This window comes from Pongo pygmaeus, chromosome 14 (genome assembly GCF_028885625.2).
Source record: "Pongo pygmaeus isolate AG05252 chromosome 14, NHGRI_mPonPyg2-v2.0_pri, whole genome shotgun sequence".
NCBI classification, from domain to species: domain Eukaryota; kingdom Metazoa; phylum Chordata; class Mammalia; order Primates; family Hominidae; genus Pongo; species Pongo pygmaeus.
In genome coordinates, this window is record NC_072387.2 from 14171409 (window position 1) to 14191056 (window position 19648).

Genomic DNA, 19648 nt, shown 5'->3' on the forward strand with positions numbered 1-19648 from the left:
TTGAAACACTCTTTTTGTAGAATCTGCAAGTGGATATTTGGAGCGCTCTCAGGTCTATGCTGGAAAAGAAAATATCTTCACATAAGAACTAGACAGAAGCATTCTCAGAAACTTCTGTGTGATGAGTGCATTCAACTCACGGACACGAACGTTCCTTTTGATATAACAGTTTTGTAACACTCCTTTTGTAAAATGTGCAAGTGTTTATTTGGAGGGCTTTGAGGCCTATGCAGGAAAAGGAAATATCTTCACGTAAGAACTAGACAGAAGCATTCTCAGAAACTTCTTCATGATGACAGCTTTCAACTCACAGACTTGAACGTTCCTTTTGAAAGAGCAGTTTTGAAACACTCTGTTTGAAGAATCTGCAAGTGGATATTTGGAACGCTTTGAGGCCTAGGCTGGGAAATGAAATATCTTCACCTAAAAACAAGACAGAAGTATGCTCAGAAACTTCTGTATGATGAGTGCATCCAACTCACAGACTTGAACGTTCCTTTTGAAAGAGCAGTTTTGAAACACTCTTTTTGTAGAATCTGCAAGTGGATATTTGGAGCGCTTTGTGGCCTATGCTGGGAAAAGGAATATCTTCAAATAAAAACTAGACAGAAGCATTCTCAGAAACTTCTGTGTGATGAGTGCATTCAACTCACAGACTTGAGCATTCCTTTTCATAGAACAGTTTGGAAACACTCCTTTTGTAGAATCTGCAAGTGTTTATTTGGAGCGCTTTGGGGCCTATGCTGGAAAAGGAAATATCATCACATAAAAACTAGACAGAAGCATTCTCAGAATCTGGTTTGTGATGACTGCATTCTACTCACAGGGTTGAACCTTCTTTTCGATAGAAGAGTTTTGAAACTCTCTTTTTGTTGAATCTTCAAGTGGATATCTAGAGCTGTTTGAGGCCAATTCTGGAAAAGGAAATATCTTCACATAAAAACTAGACAAAAGCATTCTCAGAAACCTCTTTGTGATGAGTGCATTCAACTCACAGACTTGAACCTTTCTTTTGAAAGAGCAGTTTTGAAACACTCTTTTTGTAGAATCTGCTAGTGTATATTTTTAGCGCATTGAGGCCTGTGCTGGGAAATGAAATATCTTCACCTAAAAACTAGACAGAAGCATTCTCAGAAACTTCTGTGTGATGAGTGCATTCAACTCACAGACTTCAACGTTCCTTTTGATAGAACGGTTTTGACACACTCCTTTTGTAGGATCTGTAAGTGTTTATTTCGAGCGCTTTGGGGCCTATGCTGGAAAAGGAAATATCTTCACATTAAAACTAGACTGAAGCATTCTCAGAATCTTGTTTGTGATGACTTTATTCTACTCATGGAGTGAAACCTTCTTTTTGATAGAAGAGTTTTGAAACGCTCTTTTTGTAGAATCTGCAAGTGGATATTTGGAGCTGTTTGAGGCCAATACTGGAAAAGGAAACATCTTCACATAAAAACTAGACAGAAGAATTCTCAGAAACCTCTTTGTGATGAGTGCATTCAACTCACAGACTTGAACCTTTCTTTTGAAAGAGCAGTTTTGAAACACTCTTTTTGTAGAATCTGCTACTGTATATTTGGAGCGCACTGAGTCCTATGCTGGGAAATGAAATATCTTCACTTACAAACTAGACAGAAGGATTCTCAGAAACAACTGTGTGATGAGTACATTCAACTCACATATTTGAACCTTGCTTTTGAAAGAGGAGTTTTGAAACACTCTTTTTGTGCAATCTGCAAGTGGATATTTGGAGCGCCTTGAAGCCTATGCTGGGAAATGAAATATCTTCAACTAAAAACTAGACAGAAGCAATCTCAGAAACTTCTTCGCGATGCGTGCATTCAACTCACAGAGTTGAAACTGACTTTGATAGAGTAATTTGGAAACACACTTTTTGTAATTTCTGCAAGAGGATATTTGGAGCGACTACGGCATCTAGTGGAAAAGGAAATACATGCAGATGAAAACTAGATAGAACCATTCCCAGAAACCCCTTTCTGAGGAGTGAGTTCAACACACAGACTTGAACGTTCCTCTTGAAAGAGCAGTTTTGAAACACTCTTTTTGTAGAATCTGCAAGTGGATATTTGGAGCGCTCTCAGGTCTATGCTGGAAAAGGAAATATCTTCACATAAGAACTAGACAGAAGCATTCTCAGAAACTTCTGTGTGATGAGTGCATTCAACTCACGGACACGAACGTTCCTTTTGATATAACAGTTTTGTAACACTCCTTTTGTAAAATGTGCAAGTGTTTATTTGGAGGGCTTTGAGGCCTATGCAGGAAAAGGAAATATCTTCACGTAAGAACTAGACAGAAGCATTCTCAGAAACTTCTTCATGATGACAGCTTTCAACTCACAGACTTGAACGTTCCTTTTGAAAGAGCAGTTTTGAAACACTCTGTTTGAAGAATCTGCAAGTGGATATTTGGAACGCTTTGAGGCCTAGGCTGGGAAATGAAATATCTTCACCTAAAAACTAGACAGAAGTATGCTCAGAAACTTCTGTATGATGAGTGCATCCAACTCACAGACTTGAACGTTCCTTTTGAAAGAGCAGTTTTGAAACACTCTTTTTGTAGAATCTGCAAGTGGATATTTGGAGCGCTTTGTGGCCTATGCTGGGAAAAGGAATATCTTCAAATAAAAACTAGACAGAAGCATTCTCAGAAACTTCTGTGTGATGAGTGCATTCAACTCACAGACTTGAGCATTCCTTTTCATAGAACAGTTTGGAAACACTCCTTTTGTAGAATCTGCAAGTGTTTATTTGGAGCGCTTTGGGGCCTATGCTGGAAAAGGAAATATCATCACATAAAAACTAGACAGAAGCATTCTCAGAATCTGGTTTGTGATGACTGCATTCTACTCACAGGGTTGAACCTTCTTTTCGATAGAAGAGTTTTGAAACTCTCTTTTTGTTGAATCTTCAAGTGGATATCTAGAGCTGTTTGAGGCCAATTCTGGAAAAGGAAATATCTTCACATAAAAACTAGACAAAAGCATTCTCAGAAACCTCTTTGTGATGAGTGCATTCAACTCACAGACTTGAACCTTTCTTTTGAAAGAGCAGTTTTGAAACACTCTTTTTGTAGAATCTGCTAGTGTATATTTTTAGCGCATTGAGGCCTGTGCTGGGAAATGAAATATCTTCACCTAAAAACTAGACAGAAGCATTCTCAGAAACTTCTGTGTGATGAGTGCATTCAACTCACAGACTTCAACGTTCCTTTTGATAGAACGGTTTTGACACACTCCTTTTGTAGGATCTGTAAGTGTTTATTTCGAGCGCTTTGGGGCCTATGCTGGGAAAGGAAATATCTTCACATTAAAACTAGACTGAAGCATTCTCAGAATCTTGTTTGTGATGACTTTATTCTACTCATGGAGTGAAACCTTCTTTTTGATAGAAGAGTTTTGAAACGCTCTTTTTGTAGAATCTGCAAGTGGATATTTGGAGCTGTTTGAGGCCAATACTGGAAAAGGAAACATCTTCACATAAAAACTAGACAGAAGAATTCTCAGAAACCTCTTCGTGATGAGTGCATTCAACTCACAGACTTGAACCTTTCTTTTGAAAGAGCAGTTTTGAAACATTCTTTTTGTAGAATCTGCTACTGTATATTTGGAGCGCACTGAGTCCTATGCTGGGAAATGAAATATCATCACTTACAAACTAGACAGAAGGATTCTCAGAAACTACTGTGTGATGAGTACATTCAACTCACATATTTGAACCTTGCTTTTGAAAGAGGAGTTTTGAAACACTCTTTTTGTGCAATCTGCAAGTGGATATTTGGAGCGCCTTGAAGCCTATGCTTGGAAATGAAATATCTTCAACTGAAAACTAGACAGAAGCAATCTCAGAAACTTCTTCGCGATGCGTGCATTCAACTCACAGAGTTGAAACTGACTTTGATAGAGTAATTTGGAAACACACTTTTTGTAATTTCTGCAAGAGGATATTTGGAGCGACTACGGCATCTAGTGGAAAAGGAAATACATGCAGATGAAAACTAGATAGAACCATTCTCAGAAACCCCTTTCTGAGGAGTGAGTTCAACTCACAGACTTGAACGTTCCTGTTGAAAGAGCAGTTTTGAAACACTCTTTTTGTAGAATCTGCAAGTGGATATTTGGAGCGCTCTCAGGTCTATGCTGGAAAAGGAAATATCTTCACATAAGAACTAGACAGAAGCATTCTCAGAAACTTCTGTGTGATGAGTGCATTCAACTCACGGACACGAACGTTCCTTTTGATATAACAGTTTTGTAACACTCCTTTTGTAAAATGTGCAAGTGTTTATTTGGAGGGCTTTGAGGCCTATGCAGGAAAAGGAAATATCTTCACGTAAGAACTAGACAGAAGCATTCTCAGAAACTTCTTCATGATGACAGCTTTCAACTCACAGACTTGAACGTTCCTTTTGAAAGAGCAGTTTTGAAACACTCTGTTTGAAGAATCTGCAAGTGGATATTTGGAACGCTTTGAGGCCTAGGCTGGGAAATGAAATATCTTCACCTAAAAACTAGACAGAAGTATGCTCAGAAACTTCTGTATGATGAGTGCATCCAACTCACAGACTTGAACGTTCCTTTTGAAAGAGCAGTTTTGAAACACTCTTTTTGTAGAATCTGCAAGTGGATATTTGGAGCGCTTTGTGGCCTATGCTGGGAAAAGGAATATCTTCAAATAAAAACTAGACAGAAGCATTCTCAGAAACTTCTGTGTGATGAGTGCATTCAACTCACAGACTTGAGCATTCCTTTTCATAGAACAGTTTGGAAACACTCCTTTTGTAGAATCTGCAAGTGTTTATTTGGAGCGCTTTGGGGCCTATGCTGGAAAAGGAAATATCATCACATAAAAACTAGACAGAAGCATTCCCAGAATCTGGTTTGTGATGACTGCATTCTACTCACAGGGTTGAACCTTCTTTTCGATAGAAGAGTTTTGAAACTCTCTTTTTGTTGAATCTTCAAGTGGATATCTAGAGCTGTTTGAGGCCAATTCTGGAAAAGGAAATATCTTCACATAAAAACTAGACAAAAGCATTCTCAGAAACCTCTTTGTGATGAGTGCATTCAACTCACAGACTTGAACCTTTCTTTTGAAAGAGCAGTTTTGAAACACTCTTTTTGTAGAATCTGCTAGTGTATATTTTTAGCGCATTGAGGCCTGTGCTGGGAAATGAAATATCTTCACCTAAAAACTAGACAGAAGCATTCTCAGAAACTTCTGTGTGATGAGTGCATTCAACTCACAGACTTCAACGTTCCTTTTGATAGAACGGTTTTGACACACTCCTTTTGTAGGATCTGTAAGTGTTTATTTCGAGCGCTTTGGGGCCTATGCTGGAAAAGGAAATATCTTCACATTAAAACTAGACTGAAGCATTCTCAGAATCTTGTTTGTGATGACTTTATTCTACTCATGGAGTGAAACCTTCTTTTTGATAGAAGAGTTTTGAAACGCTCTTTTTGTAGAATCTGCAAGTGGATATTTGGAGCTGTTTGAGGCCAATACTGGAAAAGGAAACATCTTCACATAAAAACTAGACAGAAGAATTCTCAGAAACCTCTTTGTGATGAGTGCATTCAACTCACAGACTTGAACCTTTCTTTTGAAAGAGCAGTTTTGAAACACTCTTTTTGTAGAATCTGCTACTGTATATTTGGAGCGCACTGAGTCCTATGCTGGGAAATGAAATATCTTCACTTACAAACTAGACAGAAGGATTCTCAGAAACTACTGTGTGATGAGTACATTCAACTCACATATTTGAACCTTGCTTTTGAAAGAGGAGTTTTGAAACACTCTTTTTGTGCAATCTGCAAGTGGATATTTGGAGCGCCTTGAAGCCTATGCTGGGAAATGAAATATCTTCAACTAAAAACTAGACAGAAGCAATCTCAGAAACTTCTTCGCGATGCGTGCATTCAACTCACAGAGTTGAAACTGACTTTGATAGAGTAATTTGGAAACACACTTTTTGTAATTTCTGCAAGAGGATATTTGGAGCGACTACGGCATCTAGTGGAAAAGGAAATACATGCAGATGAAAACTAGATAGAACCATTCCCAGAAACCCCTTTCTGAGGAGTGAGTTCAACACACAGACTTGAACGTTCCTCTTGAAAGAGCAGTTTTGAAACACTCTTTTTGTAGAATCTGCAAGTGGATATTTGGAGCGCTCTCAGGTCTATGCTGGAAAAGGAAATATCTTCACATAAGAACTAGACAGAAGCATTCTCAGAAACTTCTGTGTGATGAGTGCATTCAACTCACGGACACGAACGTTCCTTTTGATATAACAGTTTTGTAACACTCCTTTTGTAAAATGTGCAAGTGTTTATTTGGAGGGCTTTGAGGCCTATGCAGGAAAAGGAAATATCTTCACGTAAGAACTAGACAGAAGCATTCTCAGAAACTTCTTCATGATGACAGCTTTCAACTCACAGACTTGAACGTTCCTTTTGAAAGAGCAGTTTTGAAACACTCTGTTTGAAGAATCTGCAAGTGGATATTTGGAACGCTTTGAGGCCTAGGCTGGGAAATGAAATATCTTCACCTAAAAACTAGACAGAAGTATGCTCAGAAACTTCTGTATGATGAGTGCATCCAACTCACAGACTTGAACGTTCCTTTTGAAAGAGCAGTTTTGAAACACTCTTTTTGTAGAATCTGCAAGTGGATATTTGGAGCGCTTTGTGGCCTATGCTGGGAAAAGGAATATCTTCAAATAAAAACTAGACAGAAGCATTCTCAGAAACTTCTGTGTGATGAGTGCATTCAACTCACAGACTTGAGCATTCCTTTTCATAGAACAGTTTGGAAACACTCCTTTTGTAGAATCTGCAAGTGTTTATTTGGAGCGCTTTGGGGCCTATGCTGGAAAAGGAAATATCATCACATAAAAACTAGACAGAAGCATTCCCAGAATCTGGTTTGTGATGACTGCATTCTACTCACAGGGTTGAACCTTCTTTTCGATAGAAGAGTTTTGAAACTCTCTTTTTGTTGAATCTTCAAGTGGATATCTAGAGCTGTTTGAGGCCAATTCTGGAAAAGGAAATATCTTCACATAAAAACTAGACAAAAGCATTCTCAGAAACCTCTTTGTGATGAGTGCATTCAACTCACAGACTTGAACCTTTCTTTTGAAAGAGCAGTTTTGAAACACTCTTTTTGTAGAATCTGCTAGTGTATATTTTTAGCGCATTGAGGCCTGTGCTGGGAAATGAAATATCTTCACCTAAAAACTAGACAGAAGCATTCTCAGAAACTTCTGTGTGATGAGTGCATTCAACTCACAGACTTCAACGTTCCTTTTGATAGAACGGTTTTGACACACTCCTTTTGTAGGATCTGTAAGTGTTTATTTCGAGCGCTTTGGGGCCTATGCTGGAAAAGGAAATATCTTCACATTAAAACTAGACTGAAGCATTCTCAGAATCTTGTTTGTGATGACTTTATTCTACTCATGGAGTGAAACCTTCTTTTTGATAGAAGAGTTTTGAAACGCTCTTTTTGTAGAATCTGCAAGTGGATATTTGGAGATGTTTGAGGCCAATACTGGAAAAGGAAACATCTTCACATAAAAACTAGACAGAAGAATTCTCAGAAACCTCTTCGTGATGAGTGCATTCAACTCACAGACTTGAACCTTTCTTTTGAAAGAGCAGTTTTGAAACACTCTTTTTGTAGAATCTGCTACTGTATATTTGGAGCGCACTGAGTCCTATGCTGGGAAATGAAATATCATCACTTACAAACTAGACAGAAGGATTCTCAGAAACTACTGTGTGATGAGTACATTCAACTCACATATTTGAACCTTGCTTTTGAAAGAGGAGTTTTGAAACACTCTTTTTGTGCAATCTGCAAGTGGATATTTGGAGCGCCTTGAAGCCTATGCTTGGAAATGAAATATCTTCAACTGAAAACTAGACAGAAGCAATCTCAGAAACTTCTTCGCGATGCGTGCATTCAACTCACAGAGTTGAAACTGACTTTGATAGAGTAATTTGGAAACACACTTTTTGTAATTTCTGCAAGAGGATATTTGGAGCGACTACGGCATCTAGTGGAAAAGGAAATACATGCAGATGAAAACTAGATAGAACCATTCTCAGAAACCCCTTTCTGAGGAGTGAGTTCAACTCACAGACTTGAACGTTCCTCTTGAAAGAGCAGTTTTGAAACACTCTTTTTGTAGAATCTGCAAGTGGATATTTGGAGCGCTCTCAGGTCTATGCTGGAAAAGGAAATATCTTCACATAAGAACTAGACAGAAGCATTCTCAGAAACTTCTGTGTGATGAGTGCATTCAACTCACGGACACGAACGTTCCTTTTGATATAACAGTTTTGTAACACTCCTTTTGTAAAATGTGCAAGTGTTTATTTGGAGGGCTTTGAGGCCTATGCAGGAAAAGGAAATATCTTCACGTAAGAACTAGACAGAAGCATTCTCAGAAACTTCTTCATGATGACAGCTTTCAACTCACAGACTTGAACGTTCCTTTTGAAAGAGCAGTTTTGAAACACTCTGTTTGAAGAATCTGCAAGTGGATATTTGGAACGCTTTGAGGCCTAGGCTGGGAAATGAAATATCTTCACCTAAAAACTAGACAGAAGTATGCTCAGAAACTTCTGTATGATGAGTGCATCCAACTCACAGACTTGAACGTTCCTTTTGAAAGAGCAGTTTTGAAACACTCTTTTTGTAGAATCTGCAAGTGGATATTTGGAGCGCTTTGTGGCCTATGCTGGGAAAAGGAATATCTTCAAATAAAAACTAGACAGAAGCATTCTCAGAAACTTCTGTGTGATGAGTGCATTCAACTCACAGACTTGAGCATTCCTTTTCATAGAACAGTTTGGAAACACTCCTTTTGTAGAATCTGCAAGTGTTTATTTGGAGCGCTTTGGGGCCTATGCTGGAAAAGGAAATATCATCACATAAAAACTAGACAGAAGCATTCCCAGAATCTGGTTTGTGATGACTGCATTCTACTCACAGGGTTGAACCTTCTTTTCGATAGAAGAGTTTTGAAACTCTCTTTTTGTTGAATCTTCAAGTGGATATCTAGAGCTGTTTGAGGCCAATTCTGGAAAAGGAAATATCTTCACATAAAAACTAGACAAAAGCATTCTCAGAAACCTCTTTGTGATGAGTGCATTCAACTCACAGACTTGAACCTTTCTTTTGAAAGAGCAGTTTTGAAACACTCTTTTTGTAGAATCTGCTAGTGTATATTTTTAGCGCATTGAGGCCTGTGCTGGGAAATGAAATATCTTCACCTAAAAACTAGACAGAAGCATTCTCAGAAACTTCTGTGTGATGAGTGCATTCAACTCACAGACTTCAACGTTCCTTTTGATAGAACGGTTTTGACACACTCCTTTTGTAGGATCTGTAAGTGTTTATTTCGAGCGCTTTGGGGCCTATGCTGGAAAAGGAAATATCTTCACATTAAAACTAGACTGAAGCATTCTCAGAATCTTGTTTGTGATGACTTTATTCTACTCATGGAGTGAAACCTTCTTTTTGATAGAAGAGTTTTGAAACGCTCTTTTTGTAGAATCTGCAAGTGGATATTTGGAGCTGTTTGAGGCCAATACTGGAAAAGGAAACATCTTCACATAAAAACTAGACAGAAGAATTCTCAGAAACCTCTTCGTGATGAGTGCATTCAACTCACAGACTTGAACCTTTCTTTTGAAAGAGCAGTTTTGAAACACTCTTTTTGTAGAATCTGCTACTGTATATTTGGAGCGCACTGAGTCCTATGCTGGGAAATGAAATATCATCACTTACAAACTAGACAGAAGGATTCTCAGAAACTACTGTGTGATGAGTACATTCAACTCACATATTTGAACCTTGCTTTTGAAAGAGGAGTTTTGAAACACTCTTTTTGTGCAATCTGCAAGTGGATATTTGGAGCGCCTTGAAGCCTATGCTTGGAAATGAAATATCTTCAACTGAAAACTAGACAGAAGCAATCTCAGAAACTTCTTCGCGATGCGTGCATTCAACTCACAGAGTTGAAACTGACTTTGATAGAGTAATTTGGAAACACACTTTTTGTAATTTCTGCAAGAGGATATTTGGAGCGACTACGGCATCTAGTGGAAAAGGAAATACATGCAGATGAAAACTAGATAGAACCATTCTCAGAAACCCCTTTCTGAGGAGTGAGTTCAACTCACAGACTTGAACGTTCCTCTTGAAAGAGCAGTTTTGAAACACTCTTTTTGTAGAATCTGCAAGTGGATATTTGGAGCGCTCTCAGGTCTATGCTGGAAAAGGAAATATCTTCACATAAGAACTAGACAGAAGCATTCTCAGAAACTTCTGTGTGATGAGTGCATTCAACTCACGGACACGAACGTTCCTTTTGATATAACAGTTTTGTAACACTCCTTTTGTAAAATGTGCAAGTGTTTATTTGGAGGGCTTTGAGGCCTATGCAGGAAAAGGAAATATCTTCACGTAAGAACTAGACAGAAGCATTCTCAGAAACTTGTTCATGATGACAGCTTTCAACTCACAGACTTGAACGTTCCTTTTGAAAGAGCAGTTTTGAAACACTCTGTTTGAAGAATCTGCAAGTGGATATTTGGAACGCTTTGAGGCCTAGGCTGGGAAATGAAATATCTTCACCTAAAAACAAGACAGAAGTATGCTCAGAAACTTCTGTATGATGAGTGCATCCAACTCACAGACTTGAACGTTCCTTTTGAAAGAGCAGTTTTGAAACACTCTTTTTGTAGAATCTGCAAGTGGATATTTGGAGCGCTTTGTGGCCTATGCTGGGAAAAGGAATATCTTCAAATAAAAACTAGACAGAAGCATTCTCAGAAACTTCTGTGTGATGAGTGCATTCAACTCACAGACTTGAGCATTCCTTTTCATAGAACAGTTTGGAAACACTCCTTTTGTAGAATCTGCAAGTGTTTATTTGGAGCGCTTTGGGGCCTATGCTGGAAAAGGAAATATCATCACATAAAAACTAGACAGAAGCATTCTCAGAATCTGGTTTGTGATGACTGCATTCTACTCACAGGGTTGAACCTTCTTTTCGATAGAAGAGTTTTGAAACTCTCTTTTTGTTGAATCTTCAAGTGGATATCTAGAGCTGTTTGAGGCCAATTCTGGAAAAGGAAATATCTTCACATAAAAACTAGACAAAAGCATTCTCAGAAACCTCTTTGTGATGAGTGCATTCAACTCACAGACTTGAACCTTTCTTTTGAAAGAGCAGTTTTGAAACACTCTTTTTGTAGAATCTGCTAGTGTATATTTTTAGCGCATTGAGGCCTGTGCTGGGAAATGAAATATCTTCACCTAAAAACTAGACAGAAGCATTCTCAGAAACTTCTGTGTGATGAGTGCATTCAACTCACAGACTTCAACGTTCCTTTTGATAGAACGGTTTTGACACACTCCTTTTGTAGGATCTGTAAGTGTTTATTTCGAGCGCTTTGGGGCCTATGCTGGAAAAGGAAATATCTTCACATTAAAACTAGACTGAAGCATTCTCAGAATCTTGTTTGTGATGACTTTATTCTACTCATGGAGTGAAACCTTCTTTTTGATAGAAGAGTTTTGAAACGCTCTTTTTGTAGAATCTGCAAGTGGATATTTGGAGCTGTTTGAGGCCAATACTGGAAAAGGAAACATCTTCACATAAAAACTAGACAGAAGAATTCTCAGAAACCTCTTTGTGATGAGTGCATTCAACTCACAGACTTGAACCTTTCTTTTGAAAGAGCAGTTTTGAAACACTCTTTTTGTAGAATCTGCTACTGTATATTTGGAGCGCACTGAGTCCTATGCTGGGAAATGAAATATCTTCACTTACAAACTAGACAGAAGGATTCTCAGAAACTACTGTGTGATGAGTACATTCAACTCACATATTTGAACCTTGCTTTTGAAAGAGGAGTTTTGAAACACTCTTTTTGTGCAATCTGCAAGTGGATATTTGGAGCGCCTTGAAGCCTATGCTGGGAAATGTAATATCTTCAACTAAAAACTAGACAGAAGCAATCTCAGAAACTTCTTCGCGATGCGTGCATTCAACTCACAGAGTTGAAACTGACTTTGATAGAGTAATTTGGAAACACACTTTTTGTAATTTCTGCAAGAGGATATTTGGAGCGACTACGGCATCTAGTGGAAAAGGAAATACATGCAGATGAAAACTAGATAGAACCATTCTCAGAAACCTCTTTCTGAGGAGTGAGTTCAACTCACAGACTTGAACGTTCCTCTTGAAAGAGCAGTTTTGAAACACTCTTTTTGTAGAATCTGCAAGTGGATATTTGGAGCGCTCTCAGGTCTATGCTGGAAAAGGAAATATCTTCACATAAGAACTAGACAGAAGCATTCTCAGAAACTTCTGTGTGATGAGTGCATTCAACTCACGGACACGAACGTTCCTTTTGATATAACAGTTTTGTAACACTCCTTTTGTAAAATGTGCAAGTGTTTATTTGGAGGGCTTTGAGGCCTATGCAGGAAAAGGAAATATCTTCACGTAAGAACTAGACAGAAGCATTCTCAGAAACTTCTTCATGATGACAGCTTTCAACTCACAGACTTGAACGTTCCTTTTGAAAGAGCAGTTTTGAAACACTCTGTTTGAAGAATCTGCAAGTGGATATTTGGAACGCTTTGAGGCCTAGGCTGGGAAATGAAATATCTTCACCTAAAAACAAGACAGAAGTATGCTCAGAAACTTCTGTATGATGAGTGCATCCAACTCACAGACTTGAACGTTCCTTTTGAAAGAGCAGTTTTGAAACACTCTTTTTGTAGAATCTGCAAGTGGATATTTGGAGCGCTTTGTGGCCTATGCTGGGAAAAGGAATATCTTCAAATAAAAACTAGACAGAAGCATTCTCAGAAACTTCTGTGTGATGAGTGCATTCAACTCACAGACTTGAGCATTCCTTTTCATAGAACAGTTTGGAAACACTCCTTTTGTAGAATCTGCAAGTGTTTATTTGGAGCGCTTTGGGGCCTATGCTGGAAAAGGAAATATCATCACATAAAAACTAGACAGAAGCATTCTCAGAATCTGGTTTGTGATGACTGCATTCTACTCACAGGGTTGAACCTTCTTTTCGATAGAAGAGTTTTGAAACTCTCTTTTTGTTGAATCTTCAAGTGGATATCTAGAGCTGTTTGAGGCCAATTCTGGAAAAGGAAATATCTTCACATAAAAACTAGACAAAAGCATTCTCAGAAACCTCTTTGTGATGAGTGCATTCAACTCACAGACTTGAACCTTTCTTTTGAAAGAGCAGTTTTGAAACACTCTTTTTGTAGAATCTGCTAGTGTATATTTTTAGCGCATTGAGGCCTGTGCTGGGAAATGAAATATCTTCACCTAAAAACTAGACAGAAGCATTCTCAGAAACTTCTGTGTGATGAGTGCATTCAACTCACAGACTTCAACGTTCCTTTTGATAGAACGGTTTTGACACACTCCTTTTGTAGGATCTGTAAGTGTTTATTTCGAGCGCTTTGGGGCCTATGCTGGAAAAGGAAATATCTTCACATTAAAACTAGACTGAAGCATTCTCAGAATCTTGTTTGTGATGACTTTATTCTACTCATGGAGTGAAACCTTCTTTTTGATAGAAGAGTTTTGAAACGCTCTTTTTGTAGAATCTGCAAGTGGATATTTGGAGCTGTTTGAGGCCAATACTGGAAAAGGAAACATCTTCACATAAAAACTAGACAGAAGAATTCTCAGAAACCTCTTTGTGATGAGTGCATTCAACTCACAGACTTGAACCTTTCTTTTGAAAGAGCAGTTTTGAAACACTCTTTTTGTAGAATCTGCTACTGTATATTTGGAGCGCACTGAGTCCTATGCTGGGAAATGAAATATCTTCACTTACAAACTAGACAGAAGGATTCTCAGAAACTACTGTGTGATGAGTACATTCAACTCACATATTTGAACCTTGCTTTTGAAAGAGGAGTTTTGAAACACTCTTTTTGTGCAATCTGCAAGTGGATATTTGGAGCGCCTTGAAGCCTATGCTGGGAAATGAAATATCTTCAACTAAAAACTAGACAGAAGCAATCTCAGAAACTTCTTCGCGATGCGTGCATTCAACTCACAGAGTTGAAACTGACTTTGATAGAGTAATTTGGAAACACACTTTTTGTAATTTCTGCAAGAGGATATTTGGAGCGACTACGGCATCTAGTGGAAAAGGAAATACATGCAGATGAAAACTAGATAGAACCATTCTCAGAAACCTCTTTCTGAGGAGTGAGTTCAACTCACAGACTTGAACGTTCCTCTTGAAAGAGCAGTTTTGAAACACTCTTTTTGTAGAATCTGCAAGTGGATATTTGGAGCGCTCTCAGGTCTATGCTGGAAAAGGAAATATCTTCACATAAGAACTAGACAGAAGCATTCTCAGAAACTTCTGTGTGATGAGTGCATTCAACTCACGGACACGAACGTTCCTTTTGATATAACAGTTTTGTAACACTCCTTTTGTAAAATGTGCAAGTGTTTATTTGGAGGGCTTTGAGGCCTATGCAGGAAAAGGAAATATCTTCACGTAAGAACTAGACAGAAGCATTCTCAGAAACTTCTTCATGATGACAGCTTTCAACTCACAGACTTGAACGTTCCTTTTGAAAGAGCAGTTTTGAAACACTCTGTTTGAAGAATCTGCAAGTGGATATTTGGAACGCTTTGAGGCCTAGGCTGGGAAATGAAATATCTTCACCTAAAAACAAGACAGAAGTATGCTCAGAAACTTCTGTATGATGAGTGCATCCAACTCACAGACTTGAACGTTCCTTTTGAAAGAGCAGTTTTGAAACACTCTTTTTGTAGAATCTGCAAGTGGATATTTGGAGCGCTTTGTGGCCTATGCTGGGAAAAGGAATATCTTCAAATAAAAACTAGACAGAAGCATTCTCAGAAACTTCTGTGTGATGAGTGCATTCAACTCACAGACTTGAGCATTCCTTTTCATAGAACAGTTTGGAAACACTCCTTTTGTAGAATCTGCAAGTGTTTATTTGGAGCGCTTTGGGGCCTATGCTGGAAAAGGAAATATCATCACATAAAAACTAGACAGAAGCATTCCCAGAATCTGGTTTGTGATGACTGCATTCTACTCACAGGGTTGAACCTTCTTTTCGATAGAAGAGTTTTGAAACTCTCTTTTTGTTGAATCTTCAAGTGGATATCTAGAGCTGTTTGAGGCCAATTCTGGAAAAGGAAATATCTTCACATAAAAACTAGACAAAAGCATTCTCAGAAACCTCTTTGTGATGAGTGCATTCAACTCACAGACTTGAACCTTTCTTTTGAAAGAGCAGTTTTGAAACACTCTTTTTGTAGAATCTGCTAGTGTATATTTTTAGCGCATTGAGGCCTGTGCTGGGAAATGAAATATCTTCACCTAAAAACTAGACAGAAGCATTCTCAGAAACTTCTGTGTGATGAGTGCATTCAACTCACAGACTTCAACGTTCCTTTTGATAGAACGGTTTTGACACACTCCTTTTGTAGGATCTGTAAGTGTTTATTTCGAGCGCTTTGGGGCCTATGCTGGAAAAGGAAATATCTTCACAATAAAACTAGACTGAAGCATTCTCAGAATCTTGTTTGTGATGACTTTATTCTACTCATGGAGTGAAACCTTCTTTTTGATAGAAGAGTTTTGAAACGCTCTTTTTGTAGAATCTGCAAGTGGATATTTGGAGCTGTTTGAGGCCAATACTGGAAAAGGAAACATCTTCACATAAAAACTAGACAGAAGAATTCTCAGAAACCTCTTTGTGATGAGTGCATTCAACTCACAGACTTGAACCTTTCTTTTGAAAGAGCAGTTTTGAAACACTCATTTTGTAGAATCTGCTACTGTATATTTGGAGCGCACTGAGTCCTATGCTGGGAAATGAAATATCTTCACTTACAAACTAGACAGAAGGATTCTCAGAAACTACTGTGTGATGAGTACATTCAACTCACATATTTGAACCTTGCTTTTGAAAGAGGAGTTTTGAAACACTCTTTTTGTGCAATCTGCAAGTGGATATTTGGAGCGCCTTGAAGCCTATGCTGGGAAATGAAATATCTTCAACTAAAAACTAGACAGAAGCAATCTCAGAAGCTTCTTCGCGATGCGTGCATTCAACTCACAGAGTTGAAACTGACTTTGATAGAGTAATTTGGAAACACACTTTTTGTAATTTCTGCAAGAGGATATATGGAGCGACTACGGCATCTAGTGGAAAAGGAAATACATGCAGATGAAAACTAGATAGAACCATTCTCAGAAACCTCTTTCTGAGGAGTGAGTTCAACTCACAGACTTGAACGTTCCTCTTGAAAGAGCAGTTTTGAAACACTCTTTTTGTAGAATCTGCAAGTGGATATTTGGAGCGCTCTCAGGTCTATGCTGGAAAAGGAAATATCTTCACATAAGAACTAGACAGAAGCATTCTCAGAAACTTCTGTGTGATGAGTGCATTCAACTCACGGACACGAACGTTCCTTTTGATATAACAGTTTTGTAACACTCCTTTTGTAAAATGTGCAAGTGTTTATTTGGAGGGCTTTGAGGCCTATGCAGGAAAAGGAAATATCTTCACGTAAGAACTAGACAGAAGCATTCTCAGAAACTTCTTCATGATGACAGCTTTCAACTCACAGACTTGAACGTTCCTTTTGAAAGAGCAGTTTTGAAACACTCTGTTTGAAGAATCTGTAAGTGGATATTTGGAACGCTTTGAGGCCTAGGCTGGGAAATGAAATATCTTCACCTAAAAACTAGACAGAAGTATGCTCAGAAACTTCTGTATGATGAGTGCATCCAACTCACAGACTTGAACGTTCCTTTTGAAAGAGCAGTTTTGAAACACTCTTTTTGTAGAATCTGCAAGTGGATATTTGGAGCGCTTTGTGGCCTATGCTGGGAAAAGGAATATCTTCAAATAAAAACTAGACAGAAGCATTCTCAGAAACTTCTGTGTGATGAGTGCATTCAACTCACAGACTTGAGCATTCCTTTTCATAGAACAGTTTGGAAACACTCCTTTTGTAGAATCTGCAAGTGTTTATTTGGAGCGCTTTGGGGCCTATGCTGGAAAAGGAAATATCATCACATAAAAACTAGACAGAAGCATTCTCAGAATCTGGTTTGTGATGACTGCATTCTACTCACAGGGTTGAACCTTCTTTTCGATAGAAGAGTTTTGAAACTCTCTTTTTGTTGAATCTTCAAGTGGTTATCTAGAGCTGTTTGAGGCCAATTCTGGAAAAGGAAATATCTTCACATAAAAACTAGACAAAAGCATTCTCAGAAACCTCTTTGTGATGAGTGCATTCAACTCACAGACTTGAACCTTTCTTTTGAAAGAGCAGTTTTGAAACACTCTTTTTGTAGAATCTGCTAGTGTATATTTTTAGCGCATTGAGGCCTGTGCTGGGAAATGAAATATCTTCACCTAAAAACTAGACAGAAGCATTCTCAGAAACTTCTGTGTGATGAGTGCATTCAACTCACAGACTTCAACGTTCCTTTTGATAGAACGGTTTTGACACACTCCTTTTGTAGGATCTGTAAGTGTTTATTTCGAGCGCTTTGGGGCCTATGCTGGAAAAGGAAATATCTTCACAATAAAACTAGACTGAAGCATTCTCAGAATCTTGTTTGTGATGACTTTATTCTACTCATGGAGTGAAACCTTCTTTTTGATAGAAGAGTTTTGAAACGCTCTTTTTGTAGAATCTGCAAGTGGATATTTGGAGCTGTTTGAGGCCAATACTGGAAAAGGAAACATCTTCACATAAAAACTAGACAGAAGAATTCTCAGAAACCTCTTTGTGATGAGTGCATTCAACTCACAGACTTGAACCTTTCTTTTGAAAGAGCAGTTTTGAAACACTCTTTTTGTAGAATCTGCTACTGTATATTTGGAGCGCACTGAGTCCTATGCTGGGAAATGAAATATCTTCACTTACAAACTAGACAGAAGGATTCTCAGAAACTACTGTGTGATGAGTACATTCAACTCACATATTTGAACCTTGCTTTTGAAAGAGGAGTTTTGAAACACTCTTTTTGTGCAATCTGCAAGTGGATATTTGGAGCGCCTTGAAGCCTATGCTGGGAAATGAAATATCTTCAACTAAAAACTAGACAGAAGCAATCTCAGAAGCTTCTTCGCGATGCGTGCATTCAACTCACAGAGTTGAAACTGACTTTGATAGAGTAATTTGGAAACACACTTTTTGTAATTTCTGCAAGAGGATATATGGAGCGACTACGGCATCTAGTGGAAAAGGAAATACATGCAGATGAAAACTAGATAGAACCATTCTCAGAAACCTCTTTCTGAGGAGTGAGTTCAACTCACAGACTTGAACGTTCCTCTTGAAAGAGCAGTTTTGAAACACTCTTTTTGTAGAATCTGCAAGTGGATATTTGGAGCGCTCTCAGGTCTATGCTGGAAAAGGAAATATCTTCACATAAGAACTAGACAGAAGCATTCTCAGAAACTTCTGTGTGATGAGTGCATTCAACTCACGGACAGGAACGTTCCTTTTGATATAACAGTTTTGTAACACTCCTTTTGTAAAATGTGCAAGTGTTTATTTGTAGGGCTTTGAGGCCTATGCAGGAAAAGGAAATATCTTCACGTAAGAACTAGACAGAAGCATTCTCAGAAACTTCTTCATGATGACAGCTTTCAACTCACAGACTTGAACGTTCCTTTTGAAAGAGCAGTTTTGAAACACTCTGTTTGAAGAATCTGTAAGTGGATATTTGGAACGCTTTGAGGCCTAGGCTGGGAAATGAAATATCTTCACCTAAAAACTAGACAGAAGTATGCTCAGAAACTTCTGTATGATGAGTGCATCCAACTCACAGACTTGAACGTTCCTTTTGAAAGAGCAGTTTTGAAACACTCTTTTTGTAGAATCTGCAAGTGGATATTTGGAGCGCTTTGTGGCCTATGCTGGGAAAAGGAATATCTTCAAATAAAAACTAGACAGAAGCATTCTCAGAAACTTCTGTGTGATGAGTGCATTCAACTCACAGACTTGAGCATTCCTTTTCATAGAACAGTTTGGAAACACTCCTTTTGTAGAATCTGCAAGTGTTTATTTGGAGCGCTTTGGGGCCTATGCTGGAAAAGGAAATATCATCACATAAAAACTAGACAGAAGCATTCTCAGAATCTGGTTTGTGATGACTGCATTCTACTCACAGGGTTGAACCTTCTTTTCGATAGAAGAGTTTTGAAACTCTCTTTTTGTTGAATCTTCAAGTGGTTATCTAGAGCTGTTTGAGGCCAATTCTGGAAAAGGAAATATCTTCACATAAAAACTAGACAAAAGCATTCTCAGAAACCTCTTTGTGATGAGTGCATTCAACTCACAGGCTTGAACCTTTCTTTTGAAAGAGCAGTTTTGAAACACTCTTTTTGTAGAATCTGCTAGTGTATATTTTTAGCGCATTGAGGCCTGTGCTGGGAAATGAAATATCTTCACCTAAAAACTAGACAGAAGCATTCTCAGAAACTTCTGTGTGATGAGTGCATTCAACTCACAGACTTCAACGTTCCTTTTGATAGAACGGTTT